At 40.9% G+C, this 18,791-nt stretch overlaps 1 protein-coding gene across 1 annotated transcript in view; it reads right to left on the reverse strand.

Annotated features, from left to right (window-relative positions):
- mrpl11 (mitochondrial ribosomal protein L11) overlaps positions 1-17,915 on the reverse strand; it is a 62,697-nt gene extending 44,782 nt beyond the window's left edge. The window contains exon 1 of the mRNA XM_080774751.1: positions 17,806-17,915. The gene's annotated coding sequence lies outside the window, so the exon portion shown is untranslated. The remainder of the gene's footprint in view (positions 1-17,805) is intronic.
- Positions 17,916-18,791: the final 876 nt, after the last annotated feature.

The following is an 18,791-nucleotide window of genomic DNA, read 5'->3' on the forward strand; positions in this document are numbered from 1 at the left end:
AGGACTCAGACCAGCAGTCGTACCCAGACAACATCAGAGAGCTTTAGGACTAAGAGCAGCAGTCGTACCAGCAGTGGTGAGCGCACCTCGTGCCGCACTCCACTTGCTCACAGGCCATACATGGCCTACCTGTGTGCAAGGTGGCATCTCGACAGAGTGCATTTCTAGTTATATACTCTTGATTTAAAGAAATGAATCCAAGTTCCGTAAAATTGTAGACCTCACCGAGCTTCTATAAGACATTAGTGGCGTTGTGCACTCTACTGTGTGTAGGTATTAGCTTGCTTACGTATTAAAATCTTATAACCTCTAAATGCCCCCCTCATCATTTAAGCAATTCTCTAGAGTGTGCTCTATTTACATTTCAAGGAGGTTAACATAATATTTGATTTAACACTTTAACTGCTACAGGTTCTAGCGGACCATGGCTTACTGGTGCTGAAGGCTTAACATGGGCTTTTTGAACTTTTTGGGGGGCCCACAGCGAGGGGCCTCTTATAGCGAGAATCACAATCGCATAAATAAAAAGAAAGCCCAACTTGTCCACTTCAATTTAAAAAAAAATTATGATTCTACCATCTTCCATTCTGGAGATATTGACCTTTTTCTAACACCTGCTTTTGCCTGCACGCTGCTTGTGAAAAAAAACAACAGAGATATGGAGGCCTGAAGTTGACAGACATTTCAGTTCAGTTTTTTTAGTTCAAAAGACCGATATAAAATTGAGCACAAATAATATCCTATACAAACCATATACCGAATGAAAGCCCTGAATGTCTACTTTTAGGAGGAAAACAGTACACATTGTACACATATACAGTTTGTCACTAATTGGCTATTGAATGCAGCTTGCGCCCACCAGAGAACTTTAGAGAAGGCATGGACCCGAAGAACTATTATTCACAAAATAAGGCCTATAGCGACATGTACATACTATATACCGTATGAAACAGTAGACTCTCTGCTTTCATAAGAAAAATACCACCCAGAAAAATCACACCCCTGTGAAGTGAGCAGTGCAATTGCACTGCTCACTTCACAGGGGTGTGATTTTTATTATTATTACAGTATTAGTATTTTTCTTATGAAAGCAGAGAGTCGACTGTTTCATACGGTATATAGTATGTACATGTCGCTATAGGCCTTATTTTGTGAATAATAGTTATTCAGGCCCATGCCATCTCTAAAGTTCTCTGAAAAAGATAATTTTAGAGAGCATGGACCTAACAACTAAATATTCACAAAATAAGGCCTATAGCGACATGTACATACTATATACCGTATGAAACAGAATACTCTCTGCTTTCATAAGAAAAATACTAATACTGTAATAATAATAGAAATCACACCCCAGTGAAGTGAGCAGTGCAATGTTGCACTGCTCACTTCACAACATTGCACTGCTCACTTCACAGGGGTGTGATTTTTATTATTACGAGTAAGACGCGCGAACGCGGAAGGCGAACGCAGATCGTAAATTGCAATAACAATTAGAATAAATTACAGACATGATCTGCAGGGTGTCATAGTTAGTGCTTGGACCACGCCAGCTCCATATATGGTCACAAAAGACGCCATCACACTCATGTCACCATGACTCAGCCATAACCATATAAGGAGTCCCCAAAGCAGGACCACGCCATCACACTCATGTCACCATGACTCACAAATCACTCAGCTCCATATATGGGCACAAAAGGGCCAGGTCCACATATACAGTAAGCGGGACAGACAGACACACACACACACACACACACACACACACAGACAGACAGACAGACAGACAGACAGACAGACAGACGTGATCTGCTAGGTCTCATAGTAAGTGCTCATTGCATTCGCAATTACAGTATTAGTTTTTTTCTTATGAAAGCAGAGAGTCTTGATGCACATTATCTGATCATAAAACGGACTTGGAAACTTTCTTCTGCCTGCATCGTGGTCAGTCTCTCTCCTAAGTTGTTAGAAAATATAAATCAGCCTCAATCGTAGCCCCATATGTGCCCTCTCCCTACGCTCATTGAACTCATTCTGTGATTCGAGCTACAATCGCAGTAACGGGGGGGGGGGGGGGGCAACTAGGCTTTGAGGAAATGATCTTGCATAATCAACATTATTGTCGATTGTCGTGTGCCGCTCCAAACATGTCCAGACATACCACTAACCTCATCGATCCAGTCTCGCGTATCTATAAGGTGAGACGCGAGACTGGATCGGATTGTGTCTGGACATGTTTGGGAAAAAAAACAACAAGAAAAACAACGAGATGGATGCGGCAGCAGCAGAAGCAGCACGTCAACGTATTTGGAAGAAAAAAAACGAGAAAGCACCACCTGTCGTTGCAAGACAAACACCCGTATGTTGCTGATAGACAAATAATAATCGATCCGATTTTGTCCTGCCGTTCATTTTATCACATTAGGTGCAGGGCAGGCTGCTCGACGGTGAGTTTATAATAGCCTGTTGTAACGAGAAAGGGGGATGGATTGGATGGTTGGATGCGAGCAGCGCAGCAGCAGCAGCAGTATGCCGCTCCAAACATGTCCAGACATACCACTAACCTCATCGATCCAGTCTCGCGTATCTATAAGGTGAGACGCGAGACTGGATCGGATTGTGTCTGGACATGTTTGGGAAAAAAAACAACAAGAAAAACAACGAGATGGATGCGGCAGCAGCAGAAGCAGCACGTCAACGTATTTGGAAGAAAAAAAACGAGAAAGCACCACCTGTCGTTGCAAGACAAACACCCGTATGTTGCTGATAGACAGATAATAATCGATCCGATTTTGTCCTGCCGTTCATTTTATCACATTAGGTGCAGGGCAGGCTGCTCGACGGTGAGTTTATAATAGCCTGTTGTAACGAGAAAGGGGGATGGATTGGATGGTTGGATGCGAGCAGCGCAGCAGCAGCAGCAGTACGGCTTGCGATCAGCGACCAACGTATCATGGCGGGCCCTCGATAATGATGTGCAATCTGTCCATGACTAACTCCACATGTGTCTGGCAAACGTTACGTTATGAAATCAAATGCCGATCGTTGCAGGTTTATATACGGGCAGAGAGCAAATCGCGTTGTATCTTGTTCCGAGAATGAGAGTGCAAGCCTTGCAGTTGAAAGCAGTGGGGACTCGGGAGTGGGGGGGGAACTGCCAATGCGATCCAAGAGGAAGAGACCCCCCCCCCCCCACCATTCTCCCTCGGGAGAAACCATGTAGAAACAGGAGGGGAGGGGGAATCGAGTGTATTCACACAAACAAGAGCATTGTCCCATCCATTTTAGATCCCCTGACATCTGCGTTGGTCTATGCCGGACGGCCGTCTCCATTACGTCGTACGTCCTCGCATAGACCAACCAATAGGCGGTGCCAGACGCTTCTCAGACCAACACCTCTTTTCAGCAGGGGGGGGTTTTAACTCTTTTTAGAGCCGATCGGTGTTACATTATGAGTTGTCCGGGCGCAAATATAGTTGAACTATAGTAATCAATAAAAAAACGTTTTTTGGACCATAAAACGTATAAAAACGTTATGCGCTTCTTAGGGGTGGCTATAATAAAACGTTTAAAAACGCTTTCAGCATTCTATGAGTTAACAGTGTTCTTGATAATAGAAACAGATTGTCCTTGAGATCAGTGTCGGCCGGGGTTTTATACTGTATATAAAACCCGTCCAAAGCGTTCCTTTTCAGGAAATGAATAAAATAATAGTCTTTCAATGTAGTCACAACAAACAAGCACTTGTTAACCCATTCTGACCGGGCACCCATTTTGGTGTTAGCATCATGTTATGCTTTACCTATTGAAAAATAGCAGATCTACAAGCTCATATCGCGCCACCGAGTGGCGCGATATGAGCTTGTAGGTCTGCTATTTTTGAAAAATTCGAAGAACGACTGACATTTTTAGAATCTGATCTCAGGTCAGAATGGGTTCATCAGACCAGTGTGTGTCCAGTGGAAACCTCGTATGAATCTGATCTCAGGTCAGAATGGGTTAATACTTTTCATTGGTAAAATATTTATTAAAACCCATAGATTAGGCAAGGTCTTTTTTTTTTTTTAATACGATTTTTCAAAAGATTTCACTTTAAAAAAGAATCTTTCCAAAATAGTGAAAATAGCAGATCTACAAGCCCAGGGAGTTGCATCGCTATGCGCTGTGAGCTTGTAGAGCAGCTATTTTCACTACTATTGTGTGACACCGTCATTTTATGGGTATTAATTAAAACATGAAACACTTAAATAAGGAGACATGGTTTCTGCCCGACAGCTACAATATGAGAAATTAAAAGAAAACTCAATACTAAGTCACTATAGGGCTTTTCCATGGCAACGGTTCTGTGAGAACCGTTAGATAACCTCTCCAATTGCATTCTATTTTGCACAATGCCAATGGCACGGGATGGTTTTTAAACTGTGCCAATGCCTGGATTTCTGCCAGTTTCCTAACCATTCTAAACATGGCCAAAGTGAAACTGTGCCCCTGGGAGGTCTTAATGATGTGGGTATTCAATGATTGGCTTTAGGTCCAGGAAAGCACAATGATCAGTCAGTACAAAATGCATGTCTGAGTATTTACTACTGCTGGTGAACAGGGCAATGGGACAAATAGCCTCGGAAACCCAGACGTTTAATGGACAAACGACACACTTACAAACCCATACTCCGTTGCATGTTATCGCATGGTCGTTTACAAGCTATTCAGCCAATTAGCTCAGGTTCTCACCAGCCACCAGCACTATGTGAAATACACACATTATCATCATGCCTTAGCATAGCACTTCCACTCTGAAGCAAAACAAGAGAGACCTGGTAATAGGCCTGTTTTGAGCAGGTAGAGGAAAGTCTAGAGGTGGAGATATGCCCTGGTATAAAGGAGAGGAATGAAGGTTAGCCACAGCAAGACAGAATACGTGTGTGTGAACGAGAGGAACCCAAATGGAACAGTGGGGTTACAGGGAGTAGGCGTGAAGAAGGTAGAGGACTTTAAGTACATTAGGGTCAACATTTCAGAGCGATGGAGAGTGTGGAAAAGAGGTGAAGAAACGAGTGCAAGTAGGTTGGACTGGGTGGAGAAAAGTATCAGGTGTGATGATGTGTGATAGGAAAGGATAGGATCAGCAAGAATGAAAAGGAAGGTGTACAAGACTGAAGACGGTGGTGAGACCAGCTATGTTGTAGAGACAAGTCGCACTGAGGAAAAGACAGGAAGCAGAGCTGGAGGTATAGGAGAGACTAAGGTCACATTCTCACCTAATACTTCGGTAGACTCATGCGTATGGGCGGAGATTTGGGGATTCTTGCATATTTAATTTGCTGCGGTTTGCCTTCACACTGTCATCCGTAGCAATTGGAAACGCAGCAGGGGGGACCTTTATCAATGTGTTCCATTCATAAACCTAGCCTACAACACAGTGAAATCTATGGTGAATTATACTCATAACGTGCATGTGTCGTGCCGTCTGGGACTGGACCCCCCCCCCCCCAGCTCTCTCGCTCTCTCACTAGTCACTATACACATGCAGCCACGCCACGCACTTTTGGGCATGGAGCCACAGCGCTGAGCACACTGATATAACAGACCGTCAGCAGCGCAAAATGTTTACAAGTTTATCGAGATGAAAGTCCCTGCTCCCCAGTCCCCACACAGTGACAGCACTCCATGTTTACGGCACAGACAGACAGAATATTCTGTAGGCTATAATACACTGCAGTGTTTTCTTAAGCAATTGATTAATGTACTCGTCCTCATTTCGATCAGGGCTTCAGTCTCCTCATTCGACCACGTCTAGTTTATCCACGGTAACGGGACATCTTTGCGCTGCGTAAAATATGCCTTCTCCGTCTCCAACTGTGTTCAGCTCCTCACCCGCCACATTGTTTGCTTCATTTCCTTTATTTACTGCGGATTGCATTCACACCTGCACCGAATCGTAATCAAGTGCGATTGGAAGTGAAGCTCGGAGTAAAATGCGGTTCTTTGATACGCATTAGGATTCGAATGAGCCTTCACACCTGCCAAACGAAGTGGACTTTCTGAAAATGCGCAGCAGGATTCGTTTTAATCGCAGCAAAGCTCTCTGGTGTGAATGTGACCTAATGTTGAGGTTCTGTCTGGGAGTAACGGATGTAAGGGTGGATAGGATCAGGAACGAGTACATCACAGGGACAGCACTTGTCAGATGTTTTATAGATAAAGCCAGAGAGGCCAAAAAGTTTTTTTTTCTTTTTTTTTTAATCAATATCAGATAAAACTTTTAAGATTTGATATTATGCACATGCCATGGTCACATAACCATTAGTGCATGCTTTGATGGTTACAGTTTTATAATCAGTTTTGATGAGTAAACCTTTGTGGAGATCTTCTCAGTTCTCATTGTAATATAGTTACTGCCATTCAGGATGGAAAATTAAATCAATTTGGATTTGGGGAGAAGTAGTTTCATAAGGGGCTGGTATCACGAAGTACTTGATTATTGATTATAAACAGAAAACGTTCAGTTCACTAGTCTACACTCTATTCTACAACTGCCTTCATTTCATCTGATTGTCTGTCTGGCAGCCAGGCACTTGACAAGCGATCGTTAAAGGACAACTTTAGTTTTTTTTCAACCAAGGTTCATCTTTTAGGTTGTTATTAGAGAAAGTGAAAGAGGAGTGTTATTTTTTTTCATTTGCTGCTTTCTTTCGTTTTAGGGATTTTAGCTGTTTTTGATAGGGGAGCGGGGGCATTTGAGCATGGGGCTAAATATGTATTATTTTTACAAAATATTATGGCGATTTTTATTTTTATTATTTACTATAGTCCTAATAAACCCCAGGAAATTACATCTGGCCACAAAACAATCACAGGATCTACTGAATGTGAAGGTATAGCCTACTGGGGGGAAGCCACACTGTCATCATAGGCTCAATATGTCAGTTTGACACATTCAGTAGAACTCGTGATCTTTTGTGGCCAGATGAAATTTCCTGGGGTTTATTAGCACTATAGTAAATAATAAAAAAATAAATCGCCATAATATTTTGTAAAAAAATACATATTTAGCCCCATGCTCGAATGCCCCAGCCCGCCTATCAAAAACAGCTAAAATGCCTAAAATGAAAGAAAGCAGCAAATGAAAAAGAAATAACACTCATCTTTCACTTTCTCTAATAACAACCTAAAACATGAACCTTGGTTGAAAAAAAACTAAAGTTGTCCTTTAACCGTGTCTGTTAAGAGAGAGCCAACGATGTATGGATGTAGTGAAAGACATGAAGTTAGTTGGTGTGAGAGAAGAGGAGGCAGAGGACAGGGTGAAATGGAGGCAGATGATTCACTGTGGCGACCCCTGAAGGGAAAAGCCCAAAAGAAGAATGGCTGTAGCCTGTAATGATCGATTTGTATATTTTACCCCACCGTTGGCCTTTATCCACAACTTGTGTGTTCAGTCAGTGTTCTTTTACTGTTTAGCAGTGGCTAGAATGTTGAGCTGGACCACATTCTCCTGTCTTTCTCCACTTTCAGTTGATCACTAGCATCTTTTTGCAGAGGCTTTGTGTAGGTTGAGACCAAGTTATTTTCTCCCTCTATGTCTATGGAGATTGCCACACACACAGATCTATGCTTACAGGATACCGTCTAACAATGGCATGGCATCCTCCTTCATCCTTTGTTGAAAGGTTAAAGCTCTATATTGTGATATTGTTATAGGTCTGTTCATTAACAGGGGTTTCTCTATGATCTCTGTCTCCAGCTCTTTAATGCACAGAAAATGCATGTTCTGCTGTGTGAATACCCTGTTCAAACTACTCCCTTCCAAAAAAACGCTACCAGAGCATCAAATCTCGTACCACCCGTCTCAGTAACAGTTTTTACGAATACTGGACTACTCGCCCCGGTGCTTGCCCGTTTTTCCTCCCGGAATTTTCCCCAGTGAGGGGGATAACTTTGTAATATGCTATTGGCTGTTTGTATTCTTTTTGGAAAAATATAAAAAGATACTGCTGTGGAAAGGCTATATTATTTGACTTATATTGAACCTATAAACAATTTAGTATTATTTAGTATATGTAAGGTTTTTCCCCTCAAATGGTACCTCGTCAGATAATCCCCACATATCCTACAACAACTTCTGTGAACAGACTTCACTGTAGTAGCTTTTCATGAATTATATTTGTACTTAGGCTGTTCTGCTGTCATGAAAGTTTATAGTTAGAGAAATTCAAAGTCCAGCTGTCTGCTGTCCAGCCTCTCCCACCCCTCACTGGGGAAAGTTCTGGGAGGAAAACAGAAACAGGGCGAGTAGTCTTGTTACCGTTTTTACCACAGTCAGGCTGCTGAACAGCTGACCTCGAACTGTATTGCACTATTGCACATTGTTTATGTCCTGTGTATGTAAGACTGAGAGAGCTATGAGCAAAATAATTTTCATTGTATGTATACTCTGTATCTATACAAATAAACCTGAACATGAACCTGTGAGTGTTTCAGTTTCTCGTTTGTCTGCTCATTTCTTTGTGACATTACTGAGCGTATAAATTCGCTTTCCTGATTGGATAAAATGTTTCTTTCAGAATAACTTTGTATTGATTTGCAGTAACCCGGCAGGGACATGAGAATCCAAACCAAGCCAGGAAACAGCATTAACAAAGCCATCTGATTATAGGAGTAGGCAAATTCATGAATATATCGTGATTTTCAATGCCACAATATTACAATTGAATGGCAAAGTTCAGAATCCTTTCTTTGTTTTGTGTCAGAAATACTGAATGACGTTAGTCGTTAGTCAGTCTTACCAACTGAGCATTTTTTGGTCTAATAGACGTCTAATATTCGTCTAAAGGTCTGTCTAAAAACTATATAAACTATATAACTTTCATTTTTAGATGGTTTTTTATCCCATTTTTAGACGCACGTCTAATAGCCGGCTATTGCTCAGTGGGTAGTGTATGATTGAACTTTTCATGGTCTATCGTTTAGAATCGTTTTAAAAAGGTTCTAGTATAATAAAAGCAAAGTAACTTGGGAAAATAAATCGCAATATATTTAGGAATCGAATCGGCAACCTAGGTAGGTATCGATATCGTATCAAATCGGGAGGTAAGTGAACCATCCCAATTCCCACCCCTACCTTATTTTACCTCGCCGACAGGGTCACTGAGGTTAAGGTTAGGTTTAGGCTGTCAATCAGAGCGACTGGCCAATCACAGCGCATCCTTTGCACAACCCGTGTAGGCTTTGGGTATGACCCGCCATTTATAGGCCAGTGCTGTTCCCTTGACCGATGCCACACATGCACTCAACTAGGGTCATTATGGACGTACAGTATGGTGAAGGAAGACTCATTTGACCACATCCCAGCTCAAATGGCCATATTTGGCCATTTGGGTCAATGGCCCATTTAACCGCATCCTACAGTGCATTGAACACCACAAAAAGGAATAAACTAAACTAAACTAGATTCAACGTGTAAACAACCCTTGTTGCTCACAACAGCACAACACTATCATTCACCTCAGACAACCTCGAAACTCACGTGGAGCATGTGGTTCACTCACACTCTCTCACTCTCTCTCTCGCTCTCTATATCTCTCTCCCTCTCTCTCTCCCTCTCTCTCTCTCCACACACACACGGTTTGACAGCGCGACACAGACGAGTCACTCATCAAGTATTCTGCAACCATTAGACTCCCAAGTAAAAAGCACATAAACGAAAACCCGTTTGCATGGTGCATACTGCATACCAAATGAAGAAGAAATGGACGGAATCCAATTGTGAAGTAATCAGCCCTATTTCCCTAAATGATGCAGGCCTAATCCTCGTCTTCCAAGCAGAATGTGCACTCCAAACGGGCTATATTCTTCTCTTGTTCTGGCAGTCCATCTAGTGGCAGAATTTACATCAAATTTTATGCATTCACAGACAAAGTAAAATCCAGAATGTACATTTAACTCAAAGAGCGTAAAGTGGACCCAAAGGGAACCATTTGTACGCTCTCAGAGTAAAATTAACTTTTTATAGTTTTACAGTTGTCTACTCACTATTGACTCTATAATCCAAAGCATTTACAGTGGGTGAGTGAGCACACAGAGCAGGCATTCAACATCTTGTTCATGGAGATTTATATTAATACTACAGTATATTACACATGTCTGTGGATGGATGATCTACATTAGCTTTTTATCCAGTTCATTGGAACTGAACGTACAGGGTGGATAACAATATCAAATTAGAGTGTAGACTTAAATGGGTTAGAAACACTAAAACAGATTTTAGGGGGGGTTAAGTTAAAGGACCACTTCACCACTTTTCAACCTATCATCATATAATAGGTCCTCGCTATAAATAATCATGAAAGAATGGTGCAATTCTTTTCTACTCTGTCTGTCTCATAGGAGGGCTGTGGGCAGTTCAGAAACTGTCTTCCAGTGACACCATCGATGGGGAATACAAGCTAATCGAAACTGCAGGCTTTCTAGTCCTGAAAAGTTGCAAAGCGAAAATGGAAGCCATCGTTCTCACGATAATGAAAATCTAAATATTTTTGTTTAAAAAAGAAGCTGTCACTGAGACACAGACTGAGTAGAAAACAATCGTGCCATTTTTTCATGATTATTAGTGAGGACCTATTATATGAAGATAGGTTGAAAAGTGGTCCTTTAACTGAGACAGTGATATCTAAGTATTGCTTGAGATAGTAGACCACGGAGACCTCAGTTACTACCTCTACGCAGTCCTCAGTTACTACAGGGGGGCTGCTAAATGTTTGGGTGATAGAGCACCTTAGTCTGACATCATTATTTACACATCCTAGGAGACTCAATTATTTACATATCCTAGGAGACCCACGTTTCAGACTATCTTATATACAAGTGAAAAGGTGTACCCATACTCATTCTTCATGCTCTATCTCCGACCGAACCACACTTTTACCACACATCTCTATATGCAAAATAAATTCGCCACCCTCCCCGAACTGACATAGCCTATTTTTTAGCCGTTCAAGTTTCTTATTTACTCTGCAAATATTACTTTTATGAAAATCACGATCGAGCCAGCAGATAAACGGGTGCCACAACACGCCGAGAAACAAGGAATTTAACCACGCTACTTGCATACACTGCAACTCGCTTACAATTCGCAAACCTGGCAACACTGCCTGCCTCTTACGTCACCAGCTCTGCTCCTCCTGGCCTCCGTAGTCCGTCGCGCTCACAATCTGTCGCAGCCATCTTGCTTTTCTTTTGGATGGGCGAGTGGACATTTAATGCTAATAAATTAATTATAGGTCCAGCAAGCAAATCATGATGGTCTGATTGTGCTCAATAGGTCACAATAACATTCCGAAATTAGGTGTTGTGTTTTGTATGGCATTTTCCCCAGTAGTAGTTGCATATCTATCTCAGCTTTTGCCTGATAGCACACATGCTAACGTCAGCAGCCATAGCAACATACAGTGTGCGCAGACATAACATGAGTTGTTTACAACACAAACACACGGCCTTTTCACCACGCAATACACACAACAGCTCGGGAGTTATTAAACCGAACGTGGACGCTGTTTCAGTGTTACATTTGCTGCGCATATCGGAATAATTGTAACGGCATGCATGATAAATGTAACAACGCTAAAAAACACCATTAAACATATCGTTTTCACCTTAAAGCTATTACATTTCATTGAAGCAACTCCTTAGCATTGTTTTCATACCATGGATGTGATAAGATAATGTATCAAACATAAGGGAAATATTAAATAGGATCGGGTGTACCAGTTTGGCCATTTCTTTTTTTTCAATGGGGCAATACATTGATTAAACACACGTTTGATTGATTGAGTTGTACAACGTTATACAACCCTAAACTAATTTTAGAATACACTACACAATACAATACAATTTTAGAACATATTTTGCACGTTCCATTTTTTTACTCAGAGATCCCTTTAGCTACACATGTAATATTTCCAGGCAACGGACCTACACATGTCAGCTACCATAAACCACTTCAAGTTATTAGGACGAAATAACTGACAGGAGTGACGGTGCTGTGCTGTGAGTAAACTAATAGGGGAGAGCCGCCAAGGATGTAACATTTTGCACGTTTCATTCTTTTACTCAGAGATCCGTTTAGCTACACATGTAATATTTTCAGGCAACGGACCTACACATGTCAGCTACCATAAACCACTTCAAGTTATTTTTTTGATAAAACAGGTCGGGAGTTATTCAACCGAACGTGGACGCTGTTTCAGTGTTACATTTGCTGCGCATATCGGATCAATTGTAACGGCATGCATGATAAATGTAACAACGCTAAAAAACACCATTAAACATATCGTTCTCAGCTTAAAGCAATTACATTTCATTGAAGCAACTCCTTAGCATTGTTTTTATACCATGGATGTGATAAGAAAATGTATCAAACATAAGGGAAATATTAAATAGTATCGGGTGTACCAGTACCAGTTTGGCCATTTCTTTTTTTTCAATGGGGCAATACATTGATTAAACAAACGTTTGATTGATTGAGTTGTACAACGTTATACAACCCTAAACTAATTTCAGAATACACTACACGATACAATACCATTTCAGAACATATAATATTGGCCAATATGTCAAATATGTAAATATTACATATAATGGCATTGAATGGAAGCGGACCATTTGTAACACATGTTACAAATGACCCGCTTTTGCAAGTTTTCTTTGCAGTTGCTTACAGACCAGAATGAACGTGAATTCCGTCTAAACACGATGCAAACTAATGAAGAACATAAGCATGAACACATCCATGTGGATTTTTATTCACCAACACCAAAGACAAAAATTGTACCACACATATACTCCAGGTGTAAAATTAGACGCATTTTGAAGGTAAACACTTCAAACTTCAAACTCCTGGCCACGTAGAGTACGTTGCTGTACACATACTGACGCGATGGCGTCATGGTGGCGTTGACCAATCAAGATATAACGTCCATGTTACAACCGTGAAGCGTTACAACCTTGGCGGCTCTCCCCTACATTTGTTACTAACATTAGGTTGTGGCGAAGTAGACACGTGGCCAGCAGATACTGTGTTTTGGACAAACAGGCTAGGTATTGGTGTTGATTTGGGTCAACTGGACAAACAGCGTGGTGTTGTTTTGTGTCTGTGTTTGTGTTGGAGCGCCTCAGTGTGGCCGTACAGGTCATGTGCAACCTCTTCCACAGAGAGATGGAGACACTAAATCTCAGCTGGACAAACATGTTTGCATGCATGCATCGCTGCCTTGCATGCTGTGTGCTACTGTTGAGTCTGTCACTTACTTTGACTGATTTATGGCATTGTCTTTCTGTTAAAATCCAACTATGTTAATTTAAGAACTCTGGGCATATAGGTCATTGTTTATTCACTGTGCACACGTGTAGCCTATTGTATGTCAGACTGTATGTCTGTCCCACAGTCACAATCCTTTAGTACTTAGGCTGTGGAAATATTCAGGACAAAACAATGGTACATTTCCAATAACCCATTCGTTACTACATGTGGAGTCAACTCCCGCCATTTATTTCTTCCCATAGTGCGTGGCAAAGTCGCTCTGGGATGAGTGCGCGCGTAGCGCGCACGAAATTCTAGTATCCAACAATTCACTTTTAAAAATGTAGGTTGAAAATCAGAAATAGGGGAAAGTCACTGGAGGTTTCATAGAGTCATATTTCAGGCTTAATTTATACTTGTGCGGCAAGAATGGCAGACCAACAGACACTGCCATGATACAACAAAGTATAATTAGGGTCTGTGTAGCCCAACAAACTCACGGTGAGGCCTTTAGGGGGGCCATGCAAGCCTCAAGCGGAGCCTGCGGCACCGCCAAGGGCAAGGTGGAGTCTGCAGAACCGTTGCGGCTCGAGAATCCACCATTCCTGAATAAAGTGCCTGGTGCTGCTGGGAGTCTGGTGCAACGCACAGGGGCTGGGCCTGGTGAGAGCAGGAGTGGACCTGGTGAGACGTAGGAGGGGCCCGGACAGGAGTCAACCCACAGAGCCTAGTCCTTCCATGCACCAGAATGGTACCTCCCAAACGGATTGTGTGGCCTTGGTTTTTCCCCTAATGGGACTGATCGAGGGTAGCTACTGGGACGTAAGTCGGGACTTGATCACCCCGGCTGGGTCGCCTGAGTGAGGGGTATGATGTTGGTAGACACGAAACCCCGATGACCTTGGGATACATCACTGAGGATACGTCCCAGGTGCATCCATGTATGTATGTATTTTGTTTAGGGTTTAGTATGACAATGTAATTATTTATGTATGTGGAAATAGGCGCTATTATCCTCTCCACTTGCAGCTCTCTCAATGCACAAATCATAGCATTTTAAATTAAACTGGATGTAGGTTTAATATACATATTATATGATTTGAGATTTGTTTAATGATATAAGCTATATGATATTAATTTACTAAATGTGCACAGCAAATGTGCCTAATTTATACAGAATGTCAACATATTAAATATCAGGCTGGGTAATCCCTTCCCTTGTACTTGTAGAAATGGGAAGAAAGATAACACATAATAGTATATGTTTAAACTTTAAAGTGAAGCTTACTTTGTCAAGTGTCCTTGAACAAATACTGTAAGGTGACTTCAGCAGACCTTTCCAATGGTACCCCTTAATATTCACACAGTCATTCTTCCAATACATTTGGAATACAATACCAAAACAGTCAGTGTATTTGACTGTTATCACTCACTCAACAGGCCAGCAGTATTCTGATGTCGTCCTACAAAGAAAATCTGTATTCCTCCCATCAAGCTCCTAGCCTGGCTGGGGTTCATTATTGATTGGTTAGTGCAAAACTGCCAAGTGATGCAGGTCAGTCCAACATAAAGAACTCTAGATGGTTTTAGATAATCCCTGACCCTGAGAAATCAAACAAAAATTAAGGACCGGAACAACAGCCCTGCCCCCCCCCCCCCCCCCCCCCAGCTATCCATTTCAATGGTCAAATGCGGAAGTGCAAACGAGCGCTCAATGTTAAACCCCAGCTGCACTGGGTTTCCTCATCATAAATGCACGGGCCCACCTGCAGTCCCAGCTAGCCAGCCTTTCTGAGGGCTTACCTATTGCCTGGTTTACCCAAGTTCTGGACTCCTCTCCTCCCTGCTACAAGCCGTCTTATGTCGTCAAAGGGTGTCCCTTTTATGCCCATATAATATATGTGCCAATATATGGAGTTCTGTGTAAGACATGCCCAAATATGGACTCTCTATGCAGGTCTTTGATGTCATAATGACTTCAGACAAGTTCAGCGTACTCCATTTCTGGGGGTTTTCGAATGATTCAATATATTTCTGAAGGGCGCCCACTGTATTTATATCGGCCACATGACGTCTTATGACGTCAATTAGTCAGTGCTCTAAAGTTTAGAGCGACATTAACATATATCTGGTATGTAAACAAATCATATTCATTGCTGGTGACATAACTGATAATATACAGCAAAGCAAGCAATCTCTCTCATGTATATATGTACAGTACAGTGTGTGAGACTGTGTGTGTGTGCGTGTGTGTGTGTGTGTGTGTGTGTGTGTACATATATTATGGTAGTTGTTGTTGCCTGACATGCAACATACATTTAGAATAATGCTCTTGTAAAAACAGTGATGAAACAATGAAAATGAAATTCATTAATGGAGTAAGAAAGGTTTTCATGGTAACTAGATAGAGTAAATGAACAGTTGTCAGTTTTCATTTAATAACTATCTGATTATTTTTAAACCAGCTGTCATCTGTAGTCACAGTGTTAGGAAGGCATTACCATTACTATTTTTTAAGATTATTTATTAGGTATATGTATACATTCTAAAGATGCGTTCAGACTTGGATGGTTAGAGCGGAGCGATTACATACAAAGTCAATGCAAAGACAAGAAGTTGAACGAGCGCCGCGAACGGGTGCGGTGCGACCTGACACAGCACAAATGGGACGAACAGAGGCGAATATTTAAATTCAAGTCTGAACGCAGCTTTAGTAGCGTCACCTCCAAATTCCATAAGTTAAAGGGATAGTTCAGATTTTTTTTTAACTTAAGCTGTATGAAATACTTGCCATTAATAATATAGTGGTTGCAACTAACCCCTATTGGTATCTTACCCCCTCAGGCCGGGCACCCATATTTGGGTTCTGTTACAGTATGTACATTGTACAGTATTCAAAAATGTTATTTTTTTGATGCTGCTATATAAATATTTGAAGTTTTTCAGAAACCTTAGGTCAGGATTTAGAGGCGTTTTTAGAATCGGCCTTAGGCCTAAATGGGTTAATATATTAATCAATTGTATTAATTGATTGCCCGAGTCCCGTGGTGGGAGTTCTGCTCTAGTTTTGGTGAAATATTAAGTAGTTCCGGTCATTTTGTGGGGGGCACAGTGGGCCACGCATTAAAAGTAAATTAATCCACCAAACTAACGTCATTTGTATTGTTGACCTATTTCTAAAATATTAGCGCAACCTTCGTTCAATTTTTACCCCTCTATCACACGGAACAATGTTTTTTGTGTCCATATCACTACGCCCAAAGAATAGTTCCATGTGACAGAGGGGTCAAAGTTGAACGAAAGTTGTGCTAATATTTCAGCTTAACTTAAAAAAAATCTGAACTATCCCTTTAAGTCTACCTGAATATATAAGCCTAGTCAGCCAACCTCTGGCACATTTTGTTCAAATTGTTGTAAGGAAAAGCAGGCACCAACACTAATACTGTATACAGTAATTACTGTCGTCCATTTTCCCCTGCTGTAGCCAACCTGAAAAAAGAGTGTCTTTAACACGAAGCCTGTCAATCAAATATCCAACCTGTTTATTTGTGTACCCAGAAATATTATTGATTGATTGAAATTTGATTGAAACAGTTTGCAGAATTACAGTACATTTCCAGCACAACTCAATACAAAGACTGTTAATTAACTGTGAGTGGACGACCCAATAACGCATTACACTTGTTTACAAGAGGGTCCACCTTGTTCAATTCATCAAAACATTTAGAGACGTACAAATAGATACTTCTATACAGCCAAAGAGCAGAACAGGAATTCATCATAATTTGGTAAAGGGAAAAGAAACATAGGGGGGAAAAGGGGTGGGGGGGATTCATTACAATATTGAAAGGCTTTGCAACTCTAAGGCATAAACCATTCCAAGTAGCTCCTCCACAACAAAACTATTATGAATATGAAATAGTGTGGAGCTGGTCTTTCAGCTGGTGTCTCAAATAAACATTAGCAGTGATAGGGATTTTCAATTCTGATTAATTGAAAATGGAGACCCTGGTGTAAACAAGTCATAGTGCTTTTCATGGTTTCGTCCTCGTAGCAGTTTTTGTTGACTTGTGCTTTCGTTTGAAATGTACCCAGTCTACATACTGAATAAACCAATCAATCAATCGGAGGAATATCTATAACTATCTATCCATCCATGTTGCATTAAAACCGACTTCTGAACAATGGAGTCTGGACTTTATGGAAGGAAATATTGAGCCAGAGAAGATTTTTGGTGAATGTTTTAACATTGTTAAAAGGGTTTAAAGATACTTTTTATTTATCTCTATCTTAATGCTGTCGATTCATTTATTTAAACATAAATTAAATTACAAGAATACAAGAATGGAGGCATCTATGTAACCTGCAGCCTTTCATTTTTCTTCCCTCTACGCAGCGGTCCTGACATACATTTGGGAAACGGGCACATGCTTGCATCTGCATGACACAAAAGAAGACAATGCCATATATACATTGTTATGAAATATAACAGACATTACGATTTATCATACCTGTCAGTTAACTTGCACCTTCACGCCGTTGTCAAAACCATACAGGGCGCAGCCATCTTGGATCTGAACCATAGAGATCTGAACAGTGGTACTGCTGGCTAGTATGCCCGCAATACTGCCATCAACTGGTCTGGAGGGGTAACAACTAGTACTACCACTAAACAATTTCTAGAATATTTGATGTTACTGTATAAAAGACCCATAAATAACGCACGAAGCCATATCCATCGTGTGTGTGTGTGTGTGTGTGTGTGTGTGTGTGTGTGTGTGTGTGTGTGTGTGTGTGTGTGTGTGTGTGTGTGTGTATATATATATATATATAATGCACACAACTGAGCCTCTTAGATGTGAAATAAACAACAAAAAATCCCATATACAGTTTACTCTCTTCGTATCAGTCACAATTTGATAGTCTTATAAAATAGACGTAGGCTATTTATCTTATTGTGTAAAGCAAGCACAATATTTTGTTTCATTGTGTAAAGCAGTGCCAGTGAGCACAATGTTGTTTTTTTGTAATAATGTAAAGCATTGTGTAAAAGTGCCATATGAGTTATTTACAAACTTCTCAGTATAATGCAGAAGCCAGAAATCACACACTGAGCTCAATGGCTCTGAAACACATAACCTCTCCATGATCTGAAATGTAAATTTGGTTGTATAGTTATAATGCAATCTCTTCCATTCAGAAATGTCAAATTGCATTATAACTTACAACCAAATATGCAAAATACTTACATTTTTAGGTTTTAGGGTTTCTTTGTGGTTTGTCTGACATTGTGGGCTCCATCTTGCGCCACCCTAAAACCTTTATCCCTAAACCTATTTGCCATATTTTACCATTTTGAAAATCATTTTAAAATAGTTCAACTAGACGATCTACATCTACACGTTGTGAGCTTGTAGATCGGCTATTTGAACTATTTTAAAAGGTTTTTTTTAATAGTAAAAAATGGCAAATAAGTTTAGGGATAAGGGTTAAGCAA

The sequence above is a fragment of the Protomyctophum bolini genome (assembly GCF_963924005.1).
Source record: "Protomyctophum bolini genome assembly, chromosome: 10".
In the NCBI taxonomy this organism is placed as follows: Eukaryota; Metazoa; Chordata; class Actinopteri; order Myctophiformes; family Myctophidae; genus Protomyctophum; species Protomyctophum bolini.